This window comes from Idiotropiscis lumnitzeri, chromosome 18 (genome assembly GCF_059441095.1).
Source record: "Idiotropiscis lumnitzeri isolate Australia: NSW breed Sydney's pygmy pipehorse chromosome 18, RoL_Ilum_1.0, whole genome shotgun sequence".
In the NCBI taxonomy this organism is placed as follows: Eukaryota; Metazoa; Chordata; class Actinopteri; order Syngnathiformes; family Syngnathidae; genus Idiotropiscis; species Idiotropiscis lumnitzeri.
This window is the reverse complement of record NC_142408.1, coordinates 8,092,180-8,097,996: the sequence shown is the minus strand read 5'-3', so window position 1 is coordinate 8,097,996 and position 5,817 is coordinate 8,092,180. Positions and strand designations below refer to the sequence as shown.

At 38.7% G+C, this 5,817-nt stretch overlaps 1 long non-coding RNA gene across 1 annotated transcript; it reads right to left on the bottom strand.

The window, feature by feature from the left end:
* Positions 1-331: 331 nt before the first annotated feature.
* Positions 332-4,891, bottom strand: LOC148319388 (uncharacterized). The gene is made up of 4 exons (XR_015839719.1): positions 4,285-4,891; positions 3,838-3,960; positions 2,649-2,777; positions 332-482 (listed from the first exon to the last, which is right to left on the bottom strand). It is a non-coding gene; the product is annotated as an uncharacterized LOC148319388 (long non-coding RNA).
* Positions 4,892-5,817: the final 926 nt, after the last annotated feature.

The window sequence follows — 5,817 nt, the reverse complement described above, 5'->3', positions numbered from 1 at the left end:
TATTTTATTTATTTTTTATTATTATTATTATTTTGCTTTATTCAATGAAAACATCTATAAAGCATTTATTTTTAAGAATATTGTTTTAAAATTATTTTGAAATTATATTAAAAGTTTTGGGGGAATGTTGATTTGTCCTGTATTTACAGTTTAAATTATTAATATAAGCATTTGTAAACATATTTAGCCAGGGGGTCATTGTGTGGACATTGCCTTAAAATAACCTTTAGCGGCTTGTGTAGTTTTGAATCCTATTATTTTGCTTATATGTAAATGTCACCCAGCGTATCCATATTGGCCGGCATACTCGCCTGGCATGTATTTGAGCGGTTTGTACCCACGATTGCTGATAGAAGGCCTTTGTGTATTTCCATTATCCACATGATTGACCTCCCCGCTGTCTACCAGAGCTCCATGTGGAGGCTGACTGCCGCGCCGACTTGTACAGCGGCACACTCCTCTCAGGAGGAAGCACGTCCTCTCTGGGGAGAAAAACAAAAGTTGATCGAGAGCATGCTGTGTTTATTTCTTGGTTCAGAAGCATTGTCATGAAGACACTTCATGAAACGCGATAGAATTGTTTCTTTTTGGAATGAAGATGCAATCTCAGACTGCGCTGCAAAAAGTCAAAACAAGAAGAAACTCTGTATTTTATGTAGACATGTGTACCGAAATGTATTTTTGATGCAAGTTTAAAAAAATGTCTTTACTTTTTTCCGAGCACATCAGGTTTTTGGTTAGATCTATAAAAGTTTGTGCACTGCGTATTTTGCTATGTATTGTCATTTATACTTTGAGGTTTTAGGAAAATATTCCACCTGTTGCTGAACCTCACCCTCAATTCATGAATATTACTAAAAATAATAGTACGGTATCGCACATATATTGTTGCAATATTATAATTATGAAATTATAATGTATTCCCCCCCCCCCAAAAAAAAATGAGGATGGATTCACAATCATCTAGAACAACTTACTTGCATTGGTGATGGGAAAAAAAATGAAGTCAAAATTTGAAGAACTAAACTGTATGTCTTAAAATTCAATATTTTGTCTGTCTTAGGTGGCAAGTGGCAAACTTCATCTCGTTAATTATCTCAAGTTGCCCAGATGGCTACTTATTCATGTCTGAAGGCCCCAAATTATTTATATATATATATATATATATTATATTAATTAGCGGCAGTCCTTGTCCGCTTCTTATTTTTTTTTTCCAAGTAACCATCAACTGAGAAGTCTACATTTGGTTCATTCTGGTAATTGAAAACAGTGTTCATCTTTTAACAAAAATATGCTTAAATGATTATATTTATAATTGTGGCTCAAATTATTCATTTAACCTTATTTAAAGTAAAAAAAAAAATTTAAATACATTTTTTTTTCCATTTTTATCTGAATGACTTAACAAAAAATTATTCTACAAAATAACAAATGAGCTGCCTTTAATATCAAATACGCACTGCATGCATCGTTGTATGGGCATTGCGTTCAACAAGTGCTCCAGTCACGTGAAACTTGCCTATTGATAATGCAGGCCCTTGATTTTTTTAGCTTGAATATTTTGGGTGCTCTTCAGTTTTGGGATTGTCTCCCGCGGTAAATTCAATTTGAACATTTTGAATTCACGTCAGTCCAGGAGCAGTGGAGCAAAAACCGAGAGTATGCAGTGTTATTTCTTATTAATGCTTGAAGGTGTAACATGGAAGTCAAGATCAAATTTATGGCGCCTTTGCCCTCCCCATAACTCTGACGCAGTGTGTGTGAGTTACGGTGCCATTCCTCCTGCATCTCATTATTTATTTATTTTTTTGCTGACTTCTTTTTATGTTAGTTAATATTACGTAGAGCCCTGAGCGTCTTATTTGTCTTCTTACTTTATTGGACAGAGAATAGAATACCGGTATGTATGACTCATCTGTATTCTCTCTAGAATCGAGCAGAAAATCGGCTGTGATATGAGCGGAATCAGCGTCATCTCTCTCACATGAGCCTTCTCGCTATTGATTCATTAGAAGACGTCAACATCATAGCCATGGAGAAGGTCACGTGTCAAGTTGGTGTCTTGAGGTGCTGCTGTCTTGTGTCCTCCCACACTGCTCGTCTCAATTTCTGATTTGAAAGTACGTGGGCATTTCTCAACTTCTTGTGAACCACAACTGTTATTTTATTCTGCTTGGAGGGCACTTATTATTTTGCAAATAGAGAAATGCTGTCGCATAAATGTCAAAATGTGAGGTCAGAGACAGAACCTTGTCCCTGGAGGAGTTTATCTTTCTGCATTCCTAATGTTTCCCTTTTTACTTTTTTCTTTTTTTCTTTTTTTTTTTTTTTTACTTCCCTTGTTCCCTTGTGCAATTTTAAAAAAAAAAAACATTTTTTTTTTTAACTTTATTATCAATTTTTCAGAATTGCGCTTAATTTATATATATATATATATATATATATCTTTTTTTTTTTTTTGCCTTCTCAAAGTGCAGAGTAAAATTTGAGAATCTGTCACATTTGTTTGCAGTACTGCATGGACCCCGCAATTGACTGGTGACCACGATGAGCAGTAAAAAAAAAGAAATAGTAATAATAGATCGATGGTTTGTGTCCCCATAGGTGGTAGAAAGCATTTTGGAGAATAGATCGACTCGAAACAATACCAGATTTTATTGGAGAATTCCTTTTCATTGCGATGTCTGTTGCTCAGCTTGTGTAGAGTGTAACAAAGACGAGCAGGGATGAAGATGAGGAGGAGGCAGCCCACGATGGTATCACTGCTACTTTATTTGCTGCAGGGAAATAAGAAATGGAAACAAAAGGAATCACTCTGCGAAACTTCTTGGGCAAAATTTCATATTCACTGTCTTGCAAAGTTGCCAACTTTTTGGGGCCTAAGAAAGCCTTATCGTAAAATGGCAGCCCATACTAGATTGACGTAATGTACATGTTAATTTTTTAACTTTACTAGAAAGGCCTCGTATGATCCAGCCTCTGTGGTGCTATGTTTGTTTGCGATCCAACTTTGGTGTTTGATGATATTTTTTTAACCTCATCCAGACTTTCCTTTATTAACCATCCAGCGTCCCTTCTCATTGTTATTTGGAGCCAGCAGGAAACTTTCCATGTCAGTCGGTGGCCTTCTGAATATTCATAAATTGAAATACTCATGCTATTTTTATATATATATAACTTGACATTTCTCTTTGTATTATGTAAGGCACTTTGATAAAATAGCGACTTTGTTCAAAAATGAACGTGCTCTCCAAAGGCGGTCGTGCAGGCACCAGCAGGAGGAATTTATTTCATTATTTTTTTAAATGATTTTCTATCGATGAAGCCCAACCTCTGCCAGAGCCTAACAATCCTTGATCTGCATCAAAATCCACTTAAAGTTCGAATTTCATGTGCACCTCCTGCAATTGCCTGAACATTCAAGTGCATTGACAGGTTTTGTAAAAATGGGACTTGGTTTAAAAAAAAAAAAACAAACAAACAAAAAAAAGAATGTGGCAATGTTGAGAATTGCGACTCGCTTTCACACCTTGCAGGCAGCGTGGCTTCACTTCTCACTCAAGTGACGGTGCCAATGATTTTCCGTCTTCACAGGTGCCCTGTGATTGACTGCATGGTGACCGGTCTCGGGTGTAGTTTGTCTTTCGTTCGAAATCAGCTGGGAAATGTTCCAGCTCGCCACTAGCCTCAACAAAATTTATGGGCGCGCCGTACATCCATTTCAATTCATTTACATGCACCATCCACTTTGCTGCGTCCGCACTCATACAGTCCGGACTGTCTCACATCTTCTGTGACGTGTAGTAACTTTGTGACTTCAGCAGGGGTCACACTTACTCTGTGTCGCTCCACTGGGGAGGGGGGCCTCCAGTCTTTGGGCTTCATGTGTGTCTGAAGGGAGCAGACCCTTCTGTAGCCACAGCCACTCCAACCAGCTCCTCATCTTCCACCCAGTCTTTGCTTTAAAAAAAAAAAAAAAAAAAAAAAAAATTTGCATTGCCATTTCCACCTTTAGTTAAAAAGTCATTAGCCACGGCATAAACTGGATCATTTTCCATTCTATGAACAGAAATTAGTCATAAATTCATAAATCATCTTGTAACCACCAACAGATTATTCGCAGTGAATTCTGCTTAACAACATTTTAAGGTGTCTTTGAGAGAGCGCATTCAATTGACTTTTAGTGTAAAAGCAAAGGTAGAGACACAAATAAATAATGTGTAAGTGTTTTTAATATATATTCCCCCCCCCCACCAGATGAATTCAAGATGCATCTCTACTTACCATTTGATCTTTCTGTGTTGTGTCAAGGCTGACCACAGACCATTTGACGCCAAGATTTCCAACGTCCTAAGAATTTGTAAGTGTAACCCAAAGTCACAGGCTCTCCCTCGGCTTTGCAAAAAGTCTGAGTGCCCGTCAATGACACCTGCATTCCTCGAGTACGTCTTTCTTTGAAATAAAGTTGACATGTTCTTTTGTCAGGCGGCGCAGTGGACGACTGGTTAGCACGATGGCCTCACAGTGCAGAGGTGCAGGGTTCGATTCCGGCCTTCCTTTGAGGAGTTTTCATATTCTCCCCGTTCCTGCGTGGGTTTTCTTCGGGTACTCCGGTTTCCACAACATGCATGACAGGTAGATTGGACACTCTAAATCGTCCCTCGGTATGAGTGTGAGCCCAGATGGTCGTTCGTCTCTGTGTGCCCTGCGATTGGCTGGCAATCAGTTCAGGGTGCCCAGAAGACTGCTGGGTTATGCTCCAGCAGAAACGTGTGTCGTCGATTTGATCTTAATCCAACAAAAGCACAAATTGAAAGTGCATGCAGATTTTCAGCTGCTTTACAAGAGATGAGCTATCCAAATGTAATTGTGTGTAGTCTCACAGGGTCGCATTCCAAAGAAACACATGCATCAGCTCAACTCCCATGAAAATTAAAGAAGCAGGCGCCACAAGGAATATTCTCTGGTTCTGATTGGACGAACCTGAGCTCCATGGTAACACACCAAGGTAGCTTATACCACTGAGGCTTTCACTGTGCTTGTATCGCTTAATTATTTTCTGAAAGCAGCCTTTGTTCACCAGCATGACAGTCAAACAACACAATACAGCTTCATAATCATGTTATATGTTAAAGAAAAATGACTTTGAGGTCTTACCTGAGCTTGAGAGACTTGAGTAAATTATGAAGAAATACACCCAGGGAGCGAAGCTGGGGAAGGAAAGTGTTCTTGAACAACTTGAGTTTTGTTTGAACCACATCTTGAATTCTCAGGGAAGAAGTAAAAAGATCCCGCGACGACCAAAATATCGTTATTGTGTCTTTCATTTGTATAACAAAAAAGAACTTTCAGCTACTTTCAGCAATAGGGGAGCTTGTTCATGGTTGATACGACGTGTAATCTTTCGACAAAGTATGAAGCTATGCCATGTGAGCTATCTCTCCCCCCAAAAAATGCAAACAATAAAGCGGCAGTGGGCGGCTCTCCAATGCTCCCTTCCTCTTTAATGGAACATTCTCTAATTGCTTGGTTCCATCTAGCCTACCTGTTTTTCAGGAGGTCCAATTGCACTAACCTCTTTCTGTAGGTAATCCCAACCATGAGCAAAAGCAAATTTATATTCATTTGAATCCAACCCTCTTGCATCTCAAGAACACAAAACACGCAATGTAAACCAAAAACAGGAAAAAACACACACAAAAAAAAAACCTCATAACTGACCCTAACATTTTGCCAATAGGCGCAAAACCGTTCCATCGGATATCGTTTCAATCAATATGGACGATTCATTTCAATCTCCTTGAAACCAAACAGAGG